Consider the following 13,137-nt stretch of genomic DNA (forward strand, 5'->3'; position numbering starts at 1 on the left):
GGAAGTATGACTTTATGTTCCCAACAAGACATAAAGTAGGCCAAAAAGACCAAGATTAAATTAATAAATGAAGCAAAACGGTATTTTCTTTTTTTAATTAAAGTATATTTGATTTACAATATTAGTTTCATTGTATAACCTAGAGATTCAATATTTTTATAGATTATACTCCATTTAAAGTCATTACAATATAACAGCTATATTTCCCTGTACTGTACAATATATCCTTATTGTTTATTTTATACTAGTAATTTGTATCTCTTAATTCCATACCCCATCTCACCTCCCCTCTTCCCACTGGTAACCACTGCTTTTTTCTCTATATCTGTGATTCTGTTTCTGTTTTGTTATATACATTATTTGTTTTATTTTTTAGATTCCACATGTAAGTGATAACATACAGTATTTGTCTTTCTCTGACTTATTTAACTAAACATAATGATCTCTAGATCCATCTGCAATGTTACAAATGGCAGAATTTCTTTCTTTTTATGGCTGAGTAATATTCCATGGTATATATTTACCACATCTTCTTCATCCTTTCATCTGTTGGTGAACACTTAGGTTGCTTCCATATCTTGGCAATTGTAAATAATGCTGCTGTGAACACTGGGATACAGGTAGCTTTTAGAATTTGTGTTTTCATTTTCTTCAGATAAATACCCAGCAGTGGAGTTGCTGGATCATTCGGCAATTCTATTTTTAGTTTTTTGAGGAAACTTCATACTGTTTTCCATAGTGGCTACACAAATTTACAAACCCACCAATAGGGTACTGTGGTTTCCTTTTCTCTACATCCTTGCCAACACTTGTTACTTGTAGACATTTTGGTGATAGTCAGGGATGATGTGATATCTCACTGTAGTTTTGACTTGCATTTCTCTGATGACTAGTAACGCTGAGAATTATTTCATGTGCCTGTTGGCCATCTGTATATCTTCACTGGGAAAATGTCTATTCAGGTCTTCTGCCCATATTTTAATTGAGTTCTTTTGATATTGATTTGTATGAGCTCTTTATATATTTTCATTTGTCTTGATGTATTTTTTTGATTTTCTCATTGATTTCATCATTGACCCATTGGTTTTTTAGAGGCATGTTTTTATTCTCCACGTGTTTGTGTTTTTCACATTTTCTTCCTGTAATTGATTTCTAGTTCCCTACTGTCGTGGTTGGAAAAAAAACGACGTAATTTCTATGTTCTTAAATTTTTTGAAACTTGTTTTGTGACCTAGTATGTGATATATCCTGAAGAATGTTCCATATGCACTTGAAAAGAATGTGTATTCTGCCCTTTTCTGGATGGAATGTACCATAGATATATTAAGCCCAACTGGCCTATTGTGTCACTAAGACCACAGTTGCCTTATTGGTTTTCTGTCTGGATGATCTCGCCATTGATGTAATTGGGGTGTTAAATTCCCTACTACAGTTGTGTTGCTGTCAATTTCTTCCTTTATGTCTGTTAATATTTGATGTACATATTTAGGTCCCCCTGAAATGGGTGCATATATGTTAACGGTGTACTACCCACTTCTTGCATTGATCTCTTAATCATTATATAATACCTTTCTTTGTCTTTTGTTACAGAATTTGTTTTAAAACCTGTTTTGTCTGATATGAGTATTACCATCCCCACTCTTGTTTCCATTTGCATGGAATATCATTTTTCATGCCCTCACTTTCAGTCTGTTTGTCTTTAGCTCTGAAGTGAGTCTCTTGTGAGTGGCATACAGATGGGTCTTTTGATCTGAGCATTTAGTCCATTAACATTTAAAGTAATTATTGATAGATATGTATTTATTGCAATTTTATTACTTAACTTCCAATTGTTTTTTTTTTTAGTTCTTCCTGTTCTTTTCTTCTTTTAGTTTAGTCCCTTGCAGTTTGATGATTTTATTTAGTGGTATGCTTATGTTCATTTATTTCCTGTTTTTGTGTATCTATTGCAGGTTTTTGACTTGTGGTTACTATGTGGTTCTTATATGTTGACCTATTTGTTTTAAACAGGTAGTCCTTTAAGTTCAAACATATTCTGAAAGATCTACTTTTTTTTTTTTTTTTTTGCGGTACACAGGTCTCTCACTGTTGTGACCTCTCCCGTTGTGGAGCACACGCTCCGGACGTGCAGGCTCAGCGGCCGTGGCTCACGGGCCCATCTGCTCCGCATTATGTGGGATCTTCCTGGACTGGGGCACAAACCCGTGTCCCCTGCATTGGCAGGTGGACTCTCAACCACTGCGCCACCAGGGAAGCCCAAGATCTACATTTTTGTACTCCTTTCCCACTTTGTGTTTCTGATGCCATGTTTTACATCTTTATGTTTTATCTCTTTACTAATTACTATAATTATTCCTGATTTTATAATTTTTTGTCTTTTAATCTTTGTACTAGCTTATATAATTGGTTGATCCTCAGCCTTTACTAGATATTTGCTTTTGCTAGTATGGTTTCTCCTTTCCTATATATACTTACTTACTTTTCCACTTAGAGAAAAGCCTTTAACATTTCTTTTAGGGTCAGTTTAGTATTGATAAACAATTTTAGTTTCTGCTTGTCTGAGAAGTTCTTTATCTCTCTCAGTTCTAAATGATAATCTTGCTGGGTAGAGTATCCTAAGTCTCAGGTTTTTCTCTTTCATCTCTTTAAGTGCATCTTGCCTCTCCCTTCTGGCCTGCAAGTTTTCTGCTGGAAAATCAGCTTATAGCCTTATGGGGATTCCCTTGTATATGTCTCTTTGTTTTTCTCTTGATGCCTTTAGAATTTTCTCTTTAACTTTTGCCATTTTAATTATGATATATCTTGGTGTGTGTCTCTTTGAGTTCATCCTGTTTGGGACCCTCTTTGCTTCTGTACGTGGATGTCTGTTTCCTTCTTCAGGCTTAGGAAGTTTTCAGCCATAATTTCATTAAATACATTGTTAACCCCTTCCTCTCTCTGTTCTTCTTTTGGGACCACTATAATGCAAATGCTGGTACACTTGATGTTATCCCAAAGATTCTTTAAACTGTTTACATTTTTTTTAATTTGTTTTTCTTTTTATTGTTCTGATTGGGTGATTTCCATTGTTCTAGCTCCCAGATATCTTATGCATTCTTCTGTACCACCTAGTTTTCTATTCCTTCCTTCCAATATCTTTTTCATTTCATTTATTGTACCCTGCAGTTCTGACTAGTTTTTTATATATATTTTCTAGTTCCTTGTTAAAATTCTTTCTGTTCATTTGTTTTTCCCTAATTCAGTTAGCATTCTTAATATTAATTTTTTTGAATTCTTTATCCTGTAATTATTTATTTCTGTTTTATTATTTGTTTTTTCAGGGTTTTTATCTTGCTGTTTCAGTTGAGAAAAATTCCTCTGTTTCCTCATTTTCCTTATCTTTCCCTGTCTCTATGAAATTAGGTGAAACACTTACCTGTGGCAGTCTTTAAGACGTGTCCTTATGTGGGAGTGTCCTTATACAGTCTGCATGTGCCCAATGTCTTTATTGGCAGAGCTGAATTTGATGTGAATGCAAGTCAGGTCTTTCCTCAGGCTGTGTTGGCAGCTATCACTTTGGTAGGATGTAAGGCTGGAGCTGGAGGTGCTAGAGCTGGAGCCAGGTGTGAAGAAGGGCTTCTCCTCTGCTCAGTGGCCATAAAAACACTGCACCCTCAGCCCCAGAGGGAAGCAGTGCTGGAACAAGAGGGGTGGTGTGGTTGCTCAGCAAAGCTCAGGGTACAGGCTGTGGTGGTCAGGCTATCATCAGAGACCTGGTCTGTCAATCACCAAGAATGGCTGCCCCCTCCATGCTCAGACTCACTTAGGGTTTGAGCCACCACAGCATCTCTCAGCTGAGCATTTTCCTCAGTCACAGCAGCCCTCACTCCAGTGTGGAGCTGCAACACAAGCAAACTGTGCTGGAGTGTTGGCTGAGCTCAGGCTGGGCCACACACCAGGGTGATCATGGAAAACCAGTCAGCCAGTTGCATGGTTTCAATCCAGCCCCTCCTCCCTGCTTCAGGAGCAAGCAAGCATTTGTGCACTCCTCACAAGCAGAATCCAGACTTTCCACAGTCCTCCTATTAGTCTCACTGGCCCTTCAACCAGCCAAGGGAGCTCTACCTTCCTTTGTCGGACGCCAGGGCTGGAGTGCCCAAAATGTGGCTTGAACCACTTCCTCCAGGGAAGGTCTCCACCTGTTTAATCTCCCTTTTCCTCTGGGTCTCCTCCCAGGGGCACAGTCCTGACCTGATCACTTCTCTTTCCTTCTTACCTGATTCTTTGCGGATCTTTCTTACAAACTTGGTTGTACAGAAGTCTTTCTGCTCATCTGCAGTTAGTTTACATGTAGATATATTTTTGATGTATTCATGGGGAAGGTGAGTTCCATGTCCTCCTACCCTGACATCTGGATTCCCTCCTTCCCAAAATGGTATTTTCTTATTGAAGCACTCAAGTTAAAGGGACTGAGATTTCACAGGCATAATTTGTTCTAACTGAATCCACATTGGCAAAATATGACTCCTTCCCCCTTTTTTAATTCCATCTTAGAAACATTTGTATTAAAAGAGTGAAGGAAGTCAGAAAGAGAAAAACAAATACCGTATGCTAACGCATATATATGGGATTTTTTTTGAATTTTATTTTATTTATTTTTGTATACAGCAGGTTCTTATTAGTTATCCATTTTATACATATTAGTGTATACATGTCAATCCCAATCTCTCAGTTCATCCCACCACCCCCCTACCCCACCACCACTTTCCCCCCTTTGTGTCCATACGTTTGTTCTTTACATCTGTGTCTCAATTTCTGCCCTGCAAAATGGTTCATCTGTACCATTTTTTTAGGTTCCACATATAGGCATTAATATACGATATTTGTTTTTCTCTTTCTGACGTACTTCACTCTGTATGACAATCTCTAGATTCATCCACGTCTCTTCAAATGACCCCATTTTGTTCCTTTTTATGGCTGAGTAATATTCCATCATATATATGTACCACATCTTCTTTACCCATTCATCTGTTGATGGGCATTTAGGTCGCTTCCATGACCTGGCTATTGTAAATAATGTTACAATGAACATTGGGGTGCATGTCTTTTTGAATTATGGTTTTCTCTGGGTATATGTCCAGCAGTGGGATTGCTGGGTCATATGGTAATTATATTTTTAGTTTTTTTAAGGAACCTCTATACTGAATTTTAAAAAGCAGTGCTGATGAACCTAGTGGCAGGGCAGGAATAAAGATGTAGATGTAGAGAACGGACTTGAGGGCATGTCGATGGGGAAGGGGAAGCTGGGATGAAGTGAGAGAGTAGCATTGACATATATACACTGCCAAATGTAAAATGGAAGGCTAGTGGGAAGCTGCTGCATAGCACAGGGAGATCAGCTTGGTGCTTTGTGATGACATAGAGGGGTAGGATAAGGAGGGTGGAGGGAGGCTCAAGAGGAAGGGGATACATGTATACATATACATAGAGCTGATTCACTTTGTTGTATAGCAGAGACTAACACAACATTGTAAAGCAATTATACTCCAATAAAGATGTGAAAAATAAACAAATACATATTTTTTAAATGTACCTTAAAATTTTATCAGAGATCTATATCAAGGCTGCATGTTTAGTCTCCAAAAGTCATCATAACATATGACATACGCCCTTATTTAGTGTTCTAACACCACTACACTCTTCAATATACCAAAGATTACCAGAGATTTTTCTCTGTCTATATTTTGTACTCAACTACATTTAATGATTTTTATTTTGTTTTATCTTACCTTACTATTAGAGAATCATTTCAATAAATTGAGAAGGTAGAAGCAAGAAATTATTTATACATAATATAATAGCTATAATACATATTATAGGTATAATATCAACACACATATATATATATACATAAACTATATATATAAACTATGTATAAAACAAATTTATATTAATGTCTTCTTAAATATGTTTATATATGTCTTGACAAGTTGCCACCACTTACAATCATTCTGGCATTTGGAAGTCCTTGAAAGTTTAGTTTATGGCCAAGAGGAAAGCCATTATTTTTCAAAATCAAAAATAGTTTTGATTTTTATTTGTAGTGAAGTGTGTGCATTGTTGTATTTTATCAAACTAATTTTCTCAGTATCGGTTGTTGTGCTTTAGAGGTGACAGTTATGAAGTCTAAACGATGTCCCATCTCCCAGACAAAACATCTATGTTGGAGTGTGGTACCTTGGAGGGCTCGAAGTCCAAAATGGAATGGGCCAGAATCAACTAGTGACTTAGGAATGATTGGAAAATGTTATTTTCCTTCAGAAGGGCAAGAATTCAGTTTAATTTACCAGGAAAGGTAATTTAGAAGTAATACTACAGTGTCTATGTTCATGTATATGTAAGCAACCAAACACACACAAACACACACACACTCACACGTATTAAATATATTTCTAAAAAGTAAACTAGGACAAGAATGGATGCTGTCAAATACAGTAAGATCATACATTTAGTATCCAATAGAATAGTGTCAGAGATAGAGCATAAAGGAAAATGCTGAAGTTAAATATAATGTTATAGACTAAGAACTCTTTTGCTCTAATCAACAACGAGTAGTCCAGAGATCTTCCAGTTGCTCAACCACATGACCTAAGGTGATAGAAGATTCATAGCAAACTAAAACCAGCTGGATGTACATGTAGAGTACCCACTAACTGACTGAATCCTTGAATGGATGTACAAACACAAATATATGTGTGTGTACACTGTGTGTCTGCTTCCTCTCAACTCCCCTCATTAGGTGGGATAAAGGCTCAGGCACAGGTTTAATGTAGTTGCTAGTAAATATGGTAACTATTTTCCTTTACTGAACTTACAAAAATTCTTTGAATTTTATATCAGGAACTAAATTTGTGCTGGAAAATGATGTTTGATGCTGTTTAAATGCAGAGTATGTCACTTTATAAAGCATAGGACTCTTTTAAGTTATTTTTTTTAACTTCTTGACATGTGTCACAATTTGGAATTCTGCTCTCATGGGATAAATGCCAGATTACATGGTGTAGTATTTTTATCCTCTGTACTTTCGCTGTAGAAGCATACAACATCAAAGGAAAAGCAGATCACTCACATCAGCAGAAAATGGAATAGGACTATAATATGCTGGCTTTGATCTTGCCTTCTAGTAATTATCTTGGCTACATGCATGCATTGAGAGTAAGATTTGAATTAATAAGACCAAGAAATCCTAGAAAATGTAAGAGGTATCCCTGAATATAAAGTTCGCCTATCTTCAACATGATAGATTGCAATGGAGTCTACGGAGTTGTGAGTTGTTTGTTTAAAGCATTAATCCCGAAATGTTATTCTCTCTTAAACTTGTCACTGCTCTATTTAATACAGCAATCTTGGCAATTAAGACTTTACCACTTATAAATCCAACTCACCTCTAGTAAAGGCTATTTAGCTAACATTCATCTGATTTCATATGTTTTCACATAACAGGACCTAAGGTAAAAATTATTAAATTTATTTTTAAAGTCATTATCAAAGCTCTGGCCACCATCACTGAAAAAGTTCAATATTGCCTTAGGAAAGATAGTGCTTTTGATATGGAAAGTAAATCAAGTCATCAACATCTGCATAGGATTTATGCAATAGAGTGAGAAGATATTATGTTCTGAGCCAGTCTTTTCATTTCCCATTTGTTTGTTTAACAGTATTTATTGCAACATTGGGTTGAGAGGATTCTATTTTTCCCCTATGTAAGTAAAAATCACCATGTCTACTGGAAGCTAAAAAGGTGGCTATGTTTCAGAAATATCAAGGGCTAACACTCTCTAGAGATTAGAACGCTTTTAACAGCAAGATATTTCTGCAATATTTGAGGATTCAGTTCACTTTTTAACTGATTAGATACCAAGTGTGAGAAGCTTAGCACCCATCTGACACCAAATAGTAGGTGTTTTGCTTGTATAAAACTGTCTCATCAGACACTGTGTATTAACCTAACTGGAGACTGCTTCACCTACAAAAATATCAAGACTGCTATTATAAACTTGATAACTAATTTGTACCTGAAATAAATGAGAACCAATGTATTTCATTTGTATCTACTAAATGCAAGTTAAACACACATGAATAGAGCCCTAAGCTAGAATAATAGGGAAGTAAGCCTCTGTTCCCTTACACATCATACAAAAGGATGTTTTAAATCTTACAAAGCAGGGGTAGAGGCCATTTGTGTAGCAAAATAACAAAGAACAAAATTCTTTGAAGAAACCTTCTCTTGGGATTGAAAATAATTCCTGATTCTCTCTAATGATTCAAACTCATTTTGTAATAAATGAGGGTTGAGAAACAGGATTTCCTTCAAAGAAAACAGTAACCACTGCTTTTATGGTTGTTTTTTTTAACTGTTGTGAATTCTATTTTATGGTACAAGCAATAATAAAAGTATTTACTTCCTAAAAATGGTGTTTAATTAGATCTAGTGACTTTTCAAGAGGGCTGAGTATAGAAGGTACTCTTTGACTGATGTTTATATATATGTTCAGCCAGTAAAGTTGAAAATAATGAACAGTCCAGAGTTGTGATAGGAAATAATACACATTCTTCTTCCTTATCACAGACTCATATCCCTGATTTGCTCCAGTACATGTTGCAAATTTGCCTCTGTTTGATTACCTGTAAATTCAGGCGCCAAAGAGGAACCCAAGTCCAGTGAAAAGTGAGGCTTTGTTTGCACCCACCTCCTAAGTGCTGACAAGCAAGAAAATCATTCTTATAAGTATGTGCTAACTTCCCAAGTTTTATCTTTCACTATGGGTAAAATGAGACACATTGGAAGTTTACAGACCAATGGTTAGCTAAACAAAAAGAAACATCCAATCTTCAGCAATATGAAAATATCTTAAAGGAAAGATGAATCTTATCACTACTGAAGCTGAAGTGCTTAAAGAACTTGTTAAGTTAGGGGAGAAAAAGGCACGTGAGCAGGTGTACCATCAGGATCAGAAATATTCATTAAAAATAGGGCACATGTATCACTAAGTAGGCTATCTACGCAGAAATGAGTGAACCTCAGCAATCACAGTTAGCCTCTTACTGCAAAGTTCATCTGGTCTCAGTAGCTTGCAGCCCTGCCAACCAAAATTCTGAAAACTGTGTCTTTTTCCCCTCTCCCACGTCGCCAAGTTCCTTGCAGTTTTAAGTGCTGGAGAAAAGGTCACTGGAGTTAAAGCAGTGGCTGGGAGGACTTCCCATGTAAGCAAAGCCCATTCCCAGTGGCTGTTAGATGTTCGTTTTTCCAGCTGAATGAAATCCAGCAGGGACAAACTTGGACGGAGGCTCACCTCAACCCAGTCCCTTCAGCAGGGCCCGGATATTATTAAAGTCAGGTGATTTAGGGAGCAGTGTGCGTCAGCGTCCATCAGCCTGGGAAGTGCAACACACCTCTCAGATTTGGTAAGGCATTCAGCTTGGCTGTGTGTTCTTACCACTGCCTAACAGCATTTGAGCACAAGAGTTCTCTCCTTGTGCACTGAACGATTGTGGTACACTCTTCCAACAGAAGGAAATATAAGACATCCAGAGTGGTTTAGGGACACCAAAGTTCCTTCTCTGATTTTCACTTGAACATAAAATATATTTAAAATGCCTAAAGTTATTTTGTACCAGAAATATACTGATTTCAATATCAGCCCCAGAGATAAAAGTAAATTATTTCAGTAATAGAACATGGTGGTGCAAAAACCCCTCAACAAACAACAGCTCCTTCATGATCTCTAAGCCTATCAATTACATTTTATTATTTCTGAGTTGTGGTATTGAAAAAAATTTAGTGTGAGGTTGTTTACAGCACTTGTCTATTTCTTCAGAATGCCTAAAACAAAGAGACTTTCCTGCAAATGACAGACTCTAATTTCCATATTCCTACAAATCTTTTTCATTTCCTAAATAAACAATTGAAATTTCTATCTGAGGTCTCTGTGACCTGATGACTCAGCCAGTAATTCAAACTCCTTGTGCCTCGTGTAGGAAACATTTTGGAGACCTGTGGATTTACGGGTCGTGCTGGAAGAAACAACCATTCCAGAAGGACAGTGGGTGAGTTTTCATTTCCACTAATCTTGTGCTATATGGGTTGATGGTTGACTCTCTTGCTTTATGTGAATAATCTGAGGAGAAATAGAACTTAGTGGAAGCTTCCAGTCCAGCGTTTATTCCTCTGACTTTGCCCACACATTTATACATTTCCCTTAAAATACAGGCTCCAGGGACATTCTATTCTGGGCTATCTAAGGATAAGGGTGTATGATTGTTTTCTTGTGGCTGCCAACCACATGGCATCATTTCATAGATATAATTATGACCCTGATTTAGGGCTTTACTACTGAAATGTTGAAGATCCCATTCCCACACCAGCTGAGATGACTTTTTGGGGAGAGGTAATTTCATCCATAATAGTCATTTAAAAAATTAAATATAAGATTAAAAGAGATTATAATTTTAAAAATTTTGAATCCTGACCTGAAGTTAAAAATAATTAATAAATACAAAAAATAGTTACCTCTCTGACCTTCAGGATGATGTTACTAAAAGATGCATGATACTAATATTAAAATCTCAAGAGATTTGTGACTCCATAAAAAATATAACTAGAAAGTTTGAGATCAAGAGTGTATGTACATGAAAAATTATATACAAGTATCTTACGTTCACTAAAAGAAAACAGAAAAGAGCAAACTAAAGAGAATAGCTATGAGAAGTTATGCATTTTGAAAGACTTATAATTAATTTTTATTTGCCAGACACAGGACGTTTTTCAGGATTTTCTTCTACAGAATTTAAGCAGAAATCCTTGTAAATTTGCTCCTTTTAGTGTGTTTTCTGGTAGATAATGTGCATAACGCCAAAATGCTTTGTTTACTTTATAAACTATAAATCTATAACTAAAATGTTTCACTAACTTTATACCCTGGGATACAGATAGGTTTGTATTCTGCGTCTTTGATCCTACTATAGTTTGGAAAAAGTAACTTGAATATTTGACATGAAATAAAGGCTTTAGATGACCATTAATTAGTCTATAAAACTGAATAGTTATTTCTCAAATAACCTTGAGATAACACTAGTTTTATCTGTGATAATTTTTGGCCAAAATAGTCATGGCCCTGCTGACAGTTTGCTGGCCCATTCTCTCTCTGAAAGAACCAGTCCAAATGCAAGGTTCTATCTTTGTCTTCTCTCACTCCGACCTTGGGCCTAGTATGATTGGCACTTAATAAATAAAATCTATAATTAAAATTAATACAGGGAGATCACCTCATGTAAACAATGTAAATGTATTAAACAGAAACTGAAGAAATCTTTTTCAACCAGTGTGAGTGCACTGGGTATATTCAATAAAAACAGTCAAGCAATCAAAAATAATAATACACAATTTCCATCTCTCTTGTACCTCAGTGTAGAAAATTTGTATAGGGACTTATTTCTGATAGTCAACCATTTTTTGAAATAGTTCCAGTCTGTGCACTGGAATTCTCACACAGCCCATAGGTTCTCCAGATCCTCTGAGGCGTCTGGTAATCTAAAGAGATTAATGGTATTCTCTGTAGAAAGCCCTCAACTTGCTCTGGAACTTGAGGTCAGGCTATAGTAAGGTTGTGTAAGCAAATGCTGTCTTTTTAATCTGAGTATTCCTTATTCACTCTAGAGTAAACCATTAGGTAATTCCTAAAGAGTTAGGAATTTTGGTAACATTTACCAAAGAACATTTACCTTGATTCCTTTATGTCCTTTTTTTTTTTCACTAAATGACCTTATTTATTTATTTATTTATTTATTAAATAACACATCCATTCTGCCTTGTTGTCTTTGCAAAATAGGTCATATCCTCTTGTGAGTCCTTTCAGATTTGAATTGCTTATCTATGTGTGCTCTTAGTTTTGTGATCTTGGGTCAATTCTAGTGCTGTTCAGTTCACAAAATATTTATGTGTCACATCCTAATGCTTGGCTTCTAAGAAAAATCGGTGAAAAAGATGAATGGAGTACTTGACTTTATAGTACTTAGGGTTTAGTGAGAAACAGACAAGGAAACAAAAAATTAAAACACACTGTGATAAAAGCTATGTTGGGGATAACACAGGATTTCATGGGAGCACATCACCCAGTAGAAATCTGGAGGCTCAGCAATATCTTGTTAGAGAAAGTAGAAGTCTAATTTGAAATCTGAAGGATCAAATGAACCCTGAGGTGGGGTGAAAGGGGAGTGACTCATTGGAGGGTAGAGCAGCCTGGTTATAAAGTGAAGGGTACAGTAGATGATAAGGTAGTGCTCTAGGCAAAATATTCAGCAAAAAGCCCTAACACAACAGGAACTAAGTGTAAGAGATGAGACATCTGGAATCAAGTAATTCAGTGTCTTAAAAGCTAAGTTGAAATATTTAGACTTCAGTTAGTAGCAATGGAGAGCTACTGAAGAGAATTTTAGGAGAGTGGTGATGTGACAGGATTTGTGTTTTAGGAAAATCACTTTGACAGGGGTTTGTGTGTGTAACAGACAGGAGGAAGGCAAGACAGAGAGAAGGAAAGCAAAATAACCCTGGTCTTGCTGAAGATGGAATAATAGGGAAGGAAGAAATCTCAAGTTTACACAGGAAGTGGGATATCCTATTGTCTGGCCATGGATGGCAGAGCTAAGAATGTACAGAGATACTCAAGTCAATGCCTGAGGGCCTCTATCTTCTCAACAAAGAGCTATTATAATACACTAAGAGAGTTAAGTGTTAAATAAAGTTAAAAGATCAGGTAGATTAGAAAATGTGGGTTTGTAGCAAGAGCAGTCTTCAAAGCTGTTGTATTTTTTCCAACAGTTCACTTAGCTGCACAGGTATATAAGATGAAAAGGGTGACTCTGTACTTGATTTAGAATTGTGTTCTACAAGTGGAGGACAGAAGAGATCAAAGACGTAGGGGATTGATAGGTGTATGGTTCTCATGACCACCTGTGCCAGGGACAAACTCAAATACGTGTCGGGGCTGGAGATAAGAGCAAGTTAGCAGCGTGAAGCTACGTTAAGATTTCATAGTGATTAAGGACGGCTCTGCCTAGTTGTACTACCATCTGGCACCCTTCACATAGGTGGAGAAATGG

The sequence above is a fragment of the Globicephala melas genome, chromosome 17, assembly GCF_963455315.2.
Source record: "Globicephala melas chromosome 17, mGloMel1.2, whole genome shotgun sequence".
NCBI lineage: Eukaryota > Metazoa > Chordata > Mammalia > Artiodactyla > Delphinidae > Globicephala > Globicephala melas.